At 42.2% G+C, this 14,486-nt stretch overlaps 1 protein-coding gene across 1 annotated transcript in view; it reads right to left on the reverse strand.

Annotated features, from left to right (window-relative positions):
• LOC107208993 (glypican-5-like) overlaps positions 1-14,486 on the reverse strand; it is a 332,448-nt gene that overhangs the window by 128,829 nt on the left and 189,133 nt on the right. The gene's annotated exons all lie outside the window — the stretch shown is intronic.

A 14,486-nucleotide genomic window follows, 5' to 3' on the forward strand; every position in this document is an offset into this window, starting at 1 on the left:
GGGAGCCACCCCAAGGCATCAATAAATCATGTGAAGATGAGCAGAGGGCAGGGTGGAAGGGATAAGAGGCTTTTTAAGGATCAAGCACCAGCCATGGAAGTGCAGTGGGCCAGGAGGATTCATACTGGGAGATGCTGCTGTCCAGATTGAGCCCTCTGCATGGGAAATAAGCACAGCAGATGACAGAAAAAGGTATTTTGTATCTTCTTTCAGAGACAGAGGAAGAAAAATATCCTGTCAGTGTGACAGCCACAGGTAACCACCTACTGACAAAGTTTGCAGTGGCATGTGAGCATCCAACTGAGCAAGCAGCTTTTGATTCTGCTGTTTTCAGTCCCTGATGCTCACCACTATTTCCATACATATACACACATCCACAGATGCCAACCCAGCAGATTACAGCTGACAGCTCTCTGAAAGCCACCAAAGTCCAGATATGATGGAAGCCTGTACAAGCTGTTGGAGATATTTCATCTGATTTCTGCCTCATCCAAAGCTCTGTATAAAGCCACGGTGAGGAACAGCATCCTCAAGTCACAGACTGAGCTGCCACCGAGCACTGTGGACTTGCAGGTGCTAAGGAGCACTTTGGGGTGAGGGAGGGACTCAGAGGAAAAAAGATAAAATTCTTCCTCAGCCCCTCATGCTGTCAGGACTCATGGTGCTATTTTCTGTTTAGTCCTAGACTGGCAAATTAAAATACAGCATGTTGGAATTTTCAGGATTTTGTGTTCTTTAAGAAATCAATGTCATTTTTTTCCTTCAGGAGCCAGACTAACCCTGCCTTCTCCTACTTCTCTTATGGGGCTTCCAAAATGGTGGGAGAAACTTGGCTGATTTAACTGCAGCAATGTAAGTGTTATGTGCTTGTAGCTGTGGTTGTCAAGGGTTTAACCCAAATCCAAGGCAGAAGCCAGGGACTAACTGTGAATTTGTTAAATCTCCCTCTTACTGCTCTTCCCTCTGACAGACACTGAGGCTCCAGCTTCACTAAATTCCTATTATTGACCTCTTTGAATGCTTGATACAACCAGAACAGAGGGATGCTGAGACTGACCTGAATTCTGGGGTTTGCAGTGAATTGCCACGTCCCCACACTGCATCCTCCACCCACCTGACTCTTCCCTGGAGAAGCTTGTCCAAGGCTCCCCCACACCCCCACAGGCAGATGGGCTCCTTCACACACGTGGGGCTTCTGCTCCACCCTGCTCCTGTCACCCACTTACCACGGGCAAAATTAAACATTTCATTTACAGCACGGATTGAGAAGAAGGGAGAGAGAAAAAAATGAGAGTAGGAGAGAGCCAGTGCCATCTCTTATCCTCTACAGTCTGTCCACAGCCATTTTTACTCCACAGTTAGATCACCCTGGGAATATTCTCTGACACCCAGACCTACAATATTAATAGAGACCAGGCCAGACTTGCTCTTTTTTAGATGATTTTTAATCCCCCATAAAAAAATGTCGCTGAAATCTGCCCTGGGATGCAACCAATCTCCTCAGGTTTTCTCCACAGAGCAAGATTTCCTTGGATTCGACGTTCCAACAAATGATCCTGTTGTTCCTCTGTTTACCAGCCAGAAGGACGAATGTATTGATCATATGAACCCTCTGAAACTGCCAGAGCCTAGGAGCAGGCAGCACTGCAACTGCACCCACTTTAACTCCTGCTCACCACTTTAACTCCAGCTTGACAATTCACATGGAACTATTTTAGCTCACTCCAGATTACAGTCAGTCAAAATTTTCCCTGCCTGAACTGATAAAAAAAAGCATCCAGGCACAAACACAAACCTGTTCTCAGTTAATCAAACCAGCACCAGGCCAGAGTCCCAGCTGAAAGCGTGCACAGGCTGAACACAACGCCCTGCACCCTCCTCCCCTTCACAAAGTGCATCTCTCAGGCATTTCTTCCATCAGTCTTCTCTCAGGAATCAAGCTGCCATATGTGCTGACGTGTCAGTGTAGCCCAAAACCTCTTGAAACAGGAGGAATGGGCAAGGAGAGAAATCTCCTGCACAGCTAAAATTGGCTGTGGAAATGTGGTTGGGCTGCATCACTTCCAAATGCTGCTGGAGGAGCAGACAGGCAGGACAGCTTGGGTTGCCTAAAAGAACACAGCCCAGAAATTTCAAAGCCTTTACTAGAATTGTTATGTTGCACAGAGCTACTTTTTGCCTCCCTATGAAATAAGGCACTTTCTTACTGTCCTGGGCCCCACCTGTCACAGGTTTTACAGAGCACCATTTAGCTCTTCTGATTGACTTTTACATGTCATAATTTCTCCTTCATTCACTTCAGTATTTTTCTTTTCTTACTTTTGCTACCTTTGAAATTGTAAAGTGCTTTTCCCTTGCCACCGACCTGGGATGGTTTATGACCAGCTAATTCTATTTCCAGAATGTGCACTCATGACTTTCTGGCTTTTACCATTACACTTGGAAGCTAAAGAGAAACTTCTTATTTCCAAAAGAAATTATTCCCATTTTCAAAGTAATGGAATATATTTAGTTCTGCTTGACTGTCTCAGAATTAAGTAGCAGTTTATTATATTTTGTTTGGATTATTAGTTAATATATCATATTACCAACACAGAAAGTATTCTATGTGGCTGCTTACTGGTGAGCAATTTGCTTGGAAGTGATTAGCAAAGCTACACAAAAAAACCCTCAAAAATATTTTAACCAAAACAGAAATAATCTTTATAATCAGGAAGTATAATATTGCTTCATATGGTTCATAAACACTCTAACTTAAGTCCAAAATTGAACTTTAATACTCAAAGTGATTAATTTTATACACCTCAGTTAGAACTTCTGTATGGTGCTGCATGACTCAGAATTACCCCTGAGATCAGAACTTCACGGAACACAGCTCTTTAACATTAAACTTTTATTTGAGGGACTGGCACAAATGGTCAGCTTCATCAAGGGGTTCAAAGAGCCTGCAGCTTGCCACAGCCCCTGGCCCCTTTATGACTTCATCCAGCCCCAATTATAAGGCCTAAGACAAATCTCAGGCTTTCCATTTACCCTTCTGAAACCCATTTGATATTATTAGATTCTCTCATTTCAAATGCCACATCAAATATGGCTCAGTGTCATTTTCCTCCAGTGAAGCACGAGCCATATTTCATTATGTTACCCAATAACAACATTGTTTGTCTCCAGTTCACTCCCATGAACATGTCACTTTGAAAAACTGCCGTGAGAGGCTCCTCTTATAGGTCCTGAAAGCAAACAAGACACAGCCCTGAAACGATGCTGAGCACTTTCTGATTCTGTTTGCAAGGCTGATCACTTGGATCTGCACATATGGCAGCATTCAAAACACTCCATGCTTCCTTATCAGCAGGCTACATTCTGGTTATTTGCTTCTGGCTATTAAAAGCTCTGTTCAAATTTGACTATCACTTGAATCCACTTCAATTAGTTATTAGACATACTTTTGTAACTGTGAAAAAAGTCCTCATCACATAGAAAGAAATATCTTCCATATCAGAATTATTAATAAATTAGAGCTGGAAACCTTTTCTAAATATTGGAAACGACAGACTGTGTACCTCAGCTTTTTTTTCCTTTTAGTTACATACATTAAAATCATGTAGAAGCCAACCTAAATCCATCTTCAGATGTGCCTGAACTGTGTAAGACTGAGGACACATTGTGGCTGCTTCTAAACAATTCAAGCCTGTTACCTGTCTGTCTGGGGTGTCTGTCTGTGTGCTGGGGTTTGCACACACAAACACCTGGGCAGGAGGAGGAGGAAACACGAGGAGGAAACGGGGGCTAAATGAGAGTGGGCTGGCTGAGGTTGCTGTGATTCCCTCTGTTGTTAATGGAGAAGGGTAATGGAGTAAAAGCCTCAAGATTTTGATTTATCCTCTCCAAGATACGCCAAGAGTTCAACTTCAGAAGGCTTGCAGGCCCTGCATCTCATTTATTTCTGAGCATGCACATAGCTGTAATTACACACAGTGTGAATAGCCAGAGGAATTATTTCCATCTTTAAAGTTAGGGACACAGGTAAAGACTGACTCTGGGCTTGAGCAGGGTTACACATGCTGGGTCTTGTTTGCTTTGCTAGACCAACGTTAGCTTCAGCAATCACTCACCAAGGCTGCTGTATTAACCCCTTGGGAGCTCTCAGCTGCTCTAAGAGGCAGAGAACTCCACTGCTGCCTTGAACACGTCCTGCACGTGTCTGTGAGAGGCTCCTGCTCGCTGAGCACCAGCAACTCTCAAACCTTTGGGGTGGAGGAAGCCCCTGGGTGAGATTTCCCTGCTACCAGGCTCCCCAAAGGAGGGCTCTGCTCCAGAGTGATGCCTGGGGTCTCTGCACAGCTCCAAAGGCAGCTTGATGGGATGGAAGAGGCACTGTCTCACACTGCCTCTCATTTCTCACTCTGCTGTCACTCCCCATTCCTGAAGGGACCCAGTGGTCTCCTGGGCCACTCTTCTGCACAATGACAGGTTCATCCACCACATCTGGGACTGGGAATACTCAGCTCCAAATAGAGCCACTCCCACATAACTGCACTGAGGCACGGGCTCATTTCAGATGCAGGAAAAAGGCAAGTGAAATAAATGTATTATCTCATTTAAAATGCATACAGTCCCAGCAAGCAGGATGGATTGGAGGTGTCACTGAACAGTGCATAGTAAATAAATCATATTTGCAATGCAAGACACTTGAGCCAGCCAAAGCCTGAGGTGGTTAGGGGCATAGACACTGAGGGCCTGGACGCTTTCAGGACTACAGAGCTCCAATCTTTAAGCAGCATTTTCCACCATGAAATCACAATTAAAGGTAGAAGTTTCATCTGTGTTCAGGAGGCAGAGCTGTCTGCAAACTCACCAGAGCTGTGGAACACAGCTCATTGCTATTCAAAATGAGCAAATGGCTCCTCGCTGTAACACCCCAGGCTTTCCCCAGCACCACGTGCACAGCAGATTTTCTTCCAACCTGCCAGTGAATGCAAACTCTGTGCTCTGAAAATGGGGTGGCTGCTCCTTAATCAGTGCCCTCCGTTTATTTACATCCACCTGGCTGCTGGGAACACAAGTGCCAGCAGGAATCTGCTTCACACAAGGTGTGGAGCCATCCTGTCTGCCCTGGTCGTCATTTCCTTTGGATGTTTTCCTACAGAACTTCCAGGTATCCCACTACTGAGTCACACAAATGCTCTCCTGCTTTATACACTAGAACATATTTCAGTGTATAAAGGTATAAAGTGCCTATTCTGTGTCCAAGACTTATTGTCCTTGAATTCAAGCTGGACCCTGAGAACACAATAAACAGGAAGAAGTGGGGCATTTAAGAGTAATATAGTTATTTTCATAGAGATAAGCAAGCAAACAAACACAAAGCAGAGGGGCACCAGGGAAGAGATGGAGTCTCTCCCTCTGGAATTATGCAGGACCTGGTTTTACAGGGCCCTGGATAACCTAATCTAAAGCCCTGCTTTCAACAAAAGGCTGGATTGTCTCCAGACTGTCCCTACCAATCTCAAATTATCTATTACTCTGTAGTAATTTACAGACTGGTAAATGCTGGTACAAGATGCTAGAAGACTCAAAATTAAAATATATGTCCCTAAAAATAGTTTTATTGCTAATGCACTTTAAAAAAAAAGCCTTTAATCACAACTGGCTATTACATGACAGCCATTCCCATCAGTGCTGTGTGGGGGTCCCTGCATTTTGTCATTTAAGCTCCACCTAAGCCAGCACACACAATGGACCTAGGCTTGTAGAGCACGCTGAGGAAGGTCTGATTTTTACCATTCCTGACTATCCAGACAGAGCAATGTTTATGGAGAATTGTGCCATATTCTCCAAGGACCAAAGACATTCCTTGCCACATTTTCCTGCTCAGCCCACGAGCTGGCCTTGTACCTGCACAGGGCTGAGCTGAGTTAGGAGCAAACTGAACAGACTGTCTGGGGAGGAATGAAATCAGCTGATACACTCAGTTTGTGGTGCCTTTAAATAATGAAACTAACTCAATTACTGTAAAATTGACTCAAATGAGGCTGATTTTTAGAAGCAACATTTCAATATGGGTAAGAAAGGCCAGTAAAAAGTAAGGAAATTAAAGAGTAGCTATATGCTCCTAAAAGTAACAGACAGCAATAATTAGCATGTGGTAGGGTTTGTAAAATTCCTGCTAAACCTTTTCATATTAGCTGAACTCACATTCTTTGCAAATCTCCAAGTCTTGACACAAAAGCAGAGAGAAAAAAGAAAAAAAAAGGAACAAACAGTTCTAAACAGAAGTGATACACCCTGCTAGGTGGTTCCCTGGCACTCAGTGTGAGCCAGCAGGCAGGGGAGGCTGGCAGTAACCCAGCCTCTGGCCTTGGGGAAGTTCACTGTGGGAATTGTGACCAGTGATATGGATGCAGTTTGTAAGGAGAAATCAGGCTGGCACACACAGAGTGAATGATGGAGAGGTGTTTCCCTGGAGAAGCAGGAATAGCTGCAATGAGGGGAGGTGTCGCAGGGTCAGGATGGCAGAAGTCTCCCAGCCCTGCTGGTGGAGCAGAGGGCTTGGGGAGCCCAGCCCAGCCATCCTGCTCAGCACCCACAGCACTGAGATCCCCCTGCTCTGAACACACTGAAACAAAGCTCGAGGAGTTCTCTGGTCATTTCAGAGCTGCAGCATGCTCCTGATGCAGGAGCAGTACCAACAGTGATCGTGTCAAACTGGCCTTTTTTGATTTTACTAATTAGTTTGATGTACCTGAACACATCTTGCTTTTTTGATTCCAGTTTGGCAGAGGAACTGGTGAAGAGATGTGGAAAATGAGAGTCTGATAACCTAGGATCAATTCTGGGTTTGGTGATCTCTCAGCCTGGCTCAGGGCTGAGTGAGATGTAATATATCTCAAACCTTTCCAAGCACTATGCACAACACCAAAACAGTGCCAGAGTGTCAGAAGCAAAACAGGCCTGTTTTAAGACCAAATTTCTTTAAAGTGACAAAAAATGCTGTTTCACAGCAGTGGTTCTGCCTGAAACAAGAGGATTGTTTCCTTTAGTCTTTCCTATTCACAAATTATGTGTGAGTTTCCCTAAGTAGAAGAGAAAAGCTCCTCCTGGCATAGCCAGGCATTCAGCCTTGCTTTCTAAATTCCAAAGTGCAAGGCAACAGACACTGACAGAAGAGCAGGGTAGAGCAAGAATTCCTCTTTTTTCTCCTTCAGAGACCACACAGTGACCCTGGAAAGTTGTGCCAGCCTCACCTCACAGCCACCATGGTGCTCTTTTGCTCCCCGAGGAGGACATGGCTGATCCCATGGACACACATGGCAGTGATCACAGCTTTTAACTCTCCACACAGTGCAGTTACACTGAGGAGACACTCTGCAAGGACAGACAAGTGAGAAACATCTCACACGAAGCTGTCACAGCTCAGGAACCCAGATCTGAGGCTGCAGGTGCTGCCCATGACCTGCTCCCTTGTGCAGGGACTTTCTGGGGCTGGCACTGGGCAGCCAAATCGGGCATCCAGGAAAGGAAAACCTCTCAGAGGGACACCTGAGCTGGGCCTTTCCCAGCCCAGCTCTGATGCATCCAGCTGTGCTACAATGCAGCCCAAATTCTTGCTGGAATCATGCTGTTTGTTGTAGCTGGGAAGTGGCTGAATTCAGCAGCATTAATCCACCCCCAGCAGCAGTACAGCTCCACTTAGGCTTTACACAACAAGTCTGGGGTTTACATGGCCTTTAGTCCTATTCCTTTACCCTGCTTTTTCTGCCTGGCTGCTCCCTTCAGTAGCAGAACAGAAAGAGAGGAAAATGACCCCATTCTTGCTTTTGGACAATGAGCAATCAATTGTTTGAGACCTTTACCCTAAAGACAACAATGATTAGCCCATAAATCTCTGCTTTCCTTTCCTAATATGCTAAACTTACCACTTCCAAAAATAAGCATGTTATTGTACCTCAGGAATTAGATCAAAAGTAAACACCATGATCACCCTTCTAATGATAATTACTTAATGCACGCAACTCAGAATTACCAGAGTGAAGTTAAAAGAAGAAAATAAGTATTTACATAAAAAAGAACTTCTAATTTCAGGTAATTAGTTCAATGATGATTGCTGACTTTCTATCTATAAAAAAATCAATTCCCACCTAAACCAACAGGCCTGAATCCATGAGTCCTCCCCTCTGTGAGCCCAGTGACAATTGCTGGCCTTGGGTGCTCCCTGCAGCTCCTCGTGCTCCCAGGAGATGCCTGCACCACCCTCTCCACAACAATTCCACCAGAGCATCCAAAACACCTCCCAGTGCTCAGGTTCCACTCAGCAGCTGCAGCAGCTGGGCACCCACACCAAGGGACAGATCCCATATTTATTTATTAGAGTAAGGCTCTTCAAGCTCTCTTTTTCTGTATGTGAAATGCTTTGGCTCAGTTCTAGATTGAAGCAGTAGCTCTGCCCCACTTGGCTCAAGTCACTGCTGAGATTCAATATGTGATTTTGATTTATTAAGACTAATTTCCTGCAATGAGCAAAACAAAACACATACAATGGTCCATCTGGGCAAATAATTCCTGAGAAGGCTTGCAAGACAAATAGCACAGCACACTCTGAGACACAACACATGAATAATAAAAGGCTATTTTAGCATTATATATTTGCTAGCATATAATAAGATATGCTGGATTTACACTGAGGTTTAGATTTGTCTTGTTTTAAAATGCTAAATTCTACTTTAGTGGAGCCAGTATTTCACATTACTGTTCCTACTGAAATCCTGATGCAGGTTCTAGTAATAAAAGGTAATTTATCAATTCTAATTAAAATTATTTCATTATATCTCAGGTCACTATATTTAACAAAACCAAACAAATAACCTGCTGCCCTCAGACCAGCAGAAGTTCACTGATTTCAGCCAGAGATGATATGTATCTCAATTAGCACCAAATTACAATTTTAACATATGCTGCCTATAAAACAATGTTCTGGTGATGTTTCTGCAGTGCACTGGACTAGAAAGAACTCATGGACAAACTTCTGGCTTTGACAGGACTTTTAGTGCCACAACACAACCAAGGTTAGAGCTTCCAAATTACTTTGCTTTTTAAAATCTAAGAGGACTGGAGAGAAGAAAACCACTGCCCACAGCCTGGAGCTGCCCAGCCCTGAATGAAGAGATCCCCCAGCTCCAGATGAACAGCCCAGGGACTGAACCACTGTCAGCTGCTCTGCTTTTAGATATATATATATATATATATATATATATATATATATGCTGATAGATAGATAGATATACATAGACTTCCTACAAAATAGAAAACCTCACAAAAATATCCTTCTCAGTCCTTGAGTAAACTGAATTGTTTTAAGGGTTGGGATCAATTGTTTCATTGCATATGGATTATGAAAAAGATCACAGTTTATCTCAGAGCTGACCATTCAGCATCTAGATCTGGAAGCAAAGACATGTTTGACTTAGCAGGGGAGAAGAAAAACTGCCCATTAATCTAATAAGGATAAACACATTGGAAAAAAATAGGATAAGAAACAAACTATATAATTGATGAAGTAATCTGAGATAATAGTTTGACTATAAGGGTGAACAATTTTTATAGAGAAGGGCAGGAAATAAATAACCCAAAATAATACAGTTCATCTGGTCTTTCCTGGTCTTCACAAGATCTTAAACATAATTGTTTCAGGTTTCATTAATTGTGTCTTGATTTTTCTCTAGTATGTACATGTCTTGGTGCTATTCATTAATCAGCCAGTAACTGTGGTATTAATTCAATTACCACTGCTGTTTGCTTTGGGAGACAAAGCTGGGGAGGGCTCTGAATGCCTTCACAGTGAGGTGAATTCAGAAAGGACCAGCACAGCTGCAGAGGGGTTTTCTTCAGTGAAAAAGTGCTTTTTACCTGAGCTGCACACAAGCAAGATGCAGCTCTGAGGCTGCTGAGCCTGGCAAAGCCTCCCTGGAGAAGTGACACCTCTGCTTGTCCTGAGAGCCTTCACTGGCTGCCAGGGAAAAATGCCCTTTTCTGTGACAGTGACAGGGGAGGGATGTGAGGGACAAACAGTGGAACCTCTGAGCTTATTGGGGCTTTGAAATACCAGGGGACAGCAGCAGGAAAGCAACAGCCTTCCTCAGGTGATGCCTTTCCTTCTGTGCTTTCAGTGGATGGAACGAAGAACAGAAAATTCTGAATCCTAGTCCAAGTCAGCTCTGGCTAAAAATCAAACCAACTTGTCTCCACTCATATCTCATATAAAAACTCTACAACGTAATAAATTTTATAGATGTCTAAAAAAATACACACTTTTAAATTAAGTACTACTTAAATTATTTATTGTATTATTCCCTATTGTATAACTCAATTAAATTCACTTTCAAGATTAAATTATGGCTGGCTCATACTATTGGAATGAAACATCTCAGTACTGTTGCTTTGAACTCTGCTCTAACAGAATCCTCTGTACAGAAGTCTGAAAGGAATTAAGTTACATGCATTTCTTAGTTCAGCTGGCAGATCCAGGAGACTTTGGCAGAGAAAAAGAATAAAACACATGGGATGGGTCCACATTCAGGAAGATTTGCTTTGACATTACTCTCATTTTCTGCACTAGGTTATTGCTGTCTTGAACTACAGCCATGCCCTAAGCATTCATCTCTGACAAGAGCAAAACACACTGATTCACAAAACCTGTCAAGAGCAGATTTAGGCTGACAAAAACCAAATAAGTCAAACTTGTATAATGCTTATTGTATTATAATCCCTTGAGAATGCTGATACCTCCCTGCTAGTAAAGGTACAGTCACAGCTTTTTCACTTTTCCCAGCATTCTTATTTCTTCTCAGTTTAATTGATCCTTGAGGATTTCTACCCTTGGCCTGAGAACCAGTTTAGTTTGAACTATGAAAAGCATTAGGCTGAAGAAAAACATTAAAACATTTAAGTGTGATTTTATGGTAAGAAGTAGTGCACAAAAAAGATCCAATGGGTGATTATTGTGTTTACCATCAGCTGTGGTTCACACCTGTTCTATTCACAAAAAAGAGGGAGGAAAAGATGTTATTTCTGCCACTTTCTCCAAACCAACCTGGGACTTCACTTGATCTGCTCTTGCATTACTTGAAGTTACCATAAATTGTAGCTCAGTAATTCTATTGATATGTGAATCAGCCACTACAATAAACCCTTCAACCACCTTATCTGTCAGGGTTGCAAATAACAGTAATTGTTGAATAATATTCTCTAAATTTTACTTCATTTCCAGCTTTGCCAAGTGGATATAAAATAGCCTGCTATTTGCATAATCATTTTAGAAAAAAAAAATAACAACTATGTGCTGAGGATTTAAGTCCCAGATGAAAAAAGAAAAATGAGGAGCTGCTATAATCTCAAACAAAGTGGCATTTCAGCCTAAGTGACAGCAGAAATGGAAGATGCCTTGCATACAGATTATTTGTAACATGCTGGAGCTGGGATGCACCAACTGGAACAGGAACAGGAGCAGAGTTCTGCTCACACCCACAGGATTTAGGGTGAATGAATTTATTCGTTCTTTTATCTATTAATCTATTATTATCTATATTTTATTTATAATATGGAGCTAACAAAGAAAGGGCAAAGCCAGTCAGGCTGGGATTTGAATGAGGGAATTCTCTGTCAGTGCCACTCTGAGTGGCCAAGCCCTGCAGGGCTGGGATGAGGAGGAGCTGGGCTCCAGCAGGGGAAGAAGAAGGTGGAAGGGAAACTGTGACAGACAGCAGAGGGGATGAGGAGGAGCTGGGCTCCAGCAGGGGAAGAAGAAGGTGGAAGGGAAACTGTGACAGACAGCAGAGACTTGATTTGCTCCAGAAATCGTTAAGAACTGCTGAGCTAAGGCAAATCTTTTAGGAAAATTAATCCTGTTGATCTGAACGAGGCTGGAGCTGACAGCACTCCCCAGCCTCAGCAAACTGAGCCAGCAGCAGGTTATTCTCATTTCAAACACCTCTGCAAACAGGCAGAGGGAAAGGCAACAGGTCCAGGCTCCCTGAGGGATGGATGCAAGGCAGGAGCTCCTTTTCTTGAGACAGAAATGGAATTCCTTTAAAATTCTCTTCACACATTTCTCTTATCCAAAGATATGCTTTCTTCTGAGTATTTAGCAATATTATTGTATATTATTTAGCAATATTATTTAAGTGGAAGGAGGTTTCTGAGGGCCAGCCACACCAAATCACCCCTGATGCACACGGGGGGCATTGCTTGGCTCTCTGCTCCCCAGGCCTCCTGCCCCTCTGGGACTGCTCCTGTGTGCAACCACTGCTCCAAACAGTGCTGCAAATGTCAAGGGCTTCAGGAGATACACACATTATATATATATTTATATATATTTTATATATACATATTATATATATATTATAATATACCACATTATTTGAGCAGGGATTGAATTTCACCCTACACACAGATATAATAATAATAACAATAACAATAACAATAACAATAATAATAATAATAATAATAATAATAATAATAATAATAATAATAATAATAATAATACATTTAAAAAATGTATTCTTATGAAAAAAATCAATTTGCCCATAAAATTAGTAATGGAATTCTCTGTAACTCTAAAGTCTACACACACTGCTGATGACACTTTAAACTCCTGATTTAACTGGCTTTTGTACAATAATATCACAAGTGAAACAAAAATCCAAGAAGTAGAAAACAGCTACATGTGTTTGATGTTGCATGTGAAAGCCTCAGATATTTAGCGACTTCTTTGATGCTTTGATCTCCAAAGAAATCTTACTAAAATTATGATCAAAGGATTTTATATTATTCTAAGTACTTAAGAACAAACCATCTTAGGGCAATAATCAGTATTCTGTTTAATCCTTCACCCTTGGAATCCATTATTGCTAAGCACCTCAATCTGATGGGAGTTAAATTTAGTTAACGAAGATATTCTCCTAAAACAGTTACAAGTACCAGAAAGCAACACTTCCAACTTACAGACAGAGCCAAGAGCAGGATTTTATTCTGATGGATAAAAAGTGCTTTTAGAGACTGTTTTTAAAAAGTATGTAACTTAAGAAAATTGGTATGCAGCTCAGACCAGGGAGATTTCTACTCTTCTACAGCAGACAAAGAAATAGAATTTCCAATACACAACTACTTTTGATTTAATCTAACTATTTCCTATTGTCAGTGTTTATAGAGCACTATTACACAGATGGATATATCTAATATTTATAAAGTAAATTAACACTCTGCTTTTTAACATGGAAGGACAGATAAATAATGAATTATCCTTTTCATCAATCTGACCACATAATGCCTATTTCAGTGTAATATTAAGTACTGCACCAGACTGGTTGTTGTAATCCCCCATGGTGAGTTAAATCAGTGTGATACAAAGAAACCCTAAACTGCAGCCTTCAGAACATGAAAATATTACACATAATAATTTAGTTTTTTTTTAAAAAAACCCCCACTAATTACAGCTTAGATAATGGATTTACCACCATTGGTTGATGAGAGGTAAGGGAGGATTGTACTTTTTCAGGAGCAAGTGGAGGAATTCCTGACTCCCAGTCACAGCCACAGCTTTAACAACCTCCCAGATCCTGACTAAGCAATCCCTCCTCAGCTGTACCTGTGCAGATTATTTTCCTCCTGCCCACCCCACCCACCAGGGTGGCTTTATTGCTCTTTAATGGTGAAAGGTGGCGAGCAGACTGACGTGCAAACACCTCTGCTGTGAGCATTTCTTGCAGGCTGACAGGAAAACATGCCTGCTGTAAATGAAAATCAATCTCTGTTAAATCTGTTGGCTCCTGCTCTGGGGCTCAGAGCGAGCTGTGCTTGGGCAGGAGGCTCAGGGACCCCACTCTGGAGGATGGCAGCAGCACCAGGAATGCCAAATGCATCTGTGGGACCCAAACAGGGCAGAGACAGGCACAGCTGAGTCCCATCTCTGACAAACCTGGAGGTTACCTGTGCTTTTGGGGGAGAAAAAGGCCTGGGAAGGAAATGTTTTTCCAGGGGTGAGGTAAATCCATGCTGGAGCACCCTCTGTCCTGATCTCAGCATTTTCAAGTTGGTTGTCAGACCCTCACAGGCTCATTTTGGGTTTGATCTGTTGGTATCCAGCCCATGAGGAGCAGGAAGCTGCACAAAGGACAGTGTTGGAATCTGAGACACAGAGTGTGTGCACTTGTTCTTGATACTTAGCTTTGAGATCCAGAAAAACACTGAATTTCATATAACATGAGATTCCATGAGCATGTTTTCATGGTGATACATGAAAACAACTTAAAGTTAGATAGAAAAAGCTGAAAGTGTGAGTGTGGAGATTAGAGAGTTTCTTAAGTCACTGGGTGAAAAAGTTAAAGTTTAGAGTTTAAAACAGTTTAGAAAGCAGAAAACAAGAGGAAGGATTTAGAATGTTGCTTCTTTTCCTTCTTCTTTCTTCTTCATATTCTTCTCCTAGAGGTTTT

This window comes from Parus major, chromosome 9 (assembly GCF_001522545.3).
Source record: "Parus major isolate Abel chromosome 9, Parus_major1.1, whole genome shotgun sequence".
In the NCBI taxonomy this organism is placed as follows: Eukaryota; Metazoa; Chordata; class Aves; order Passeriformes; family Paridae; genus Parus; species Parus major.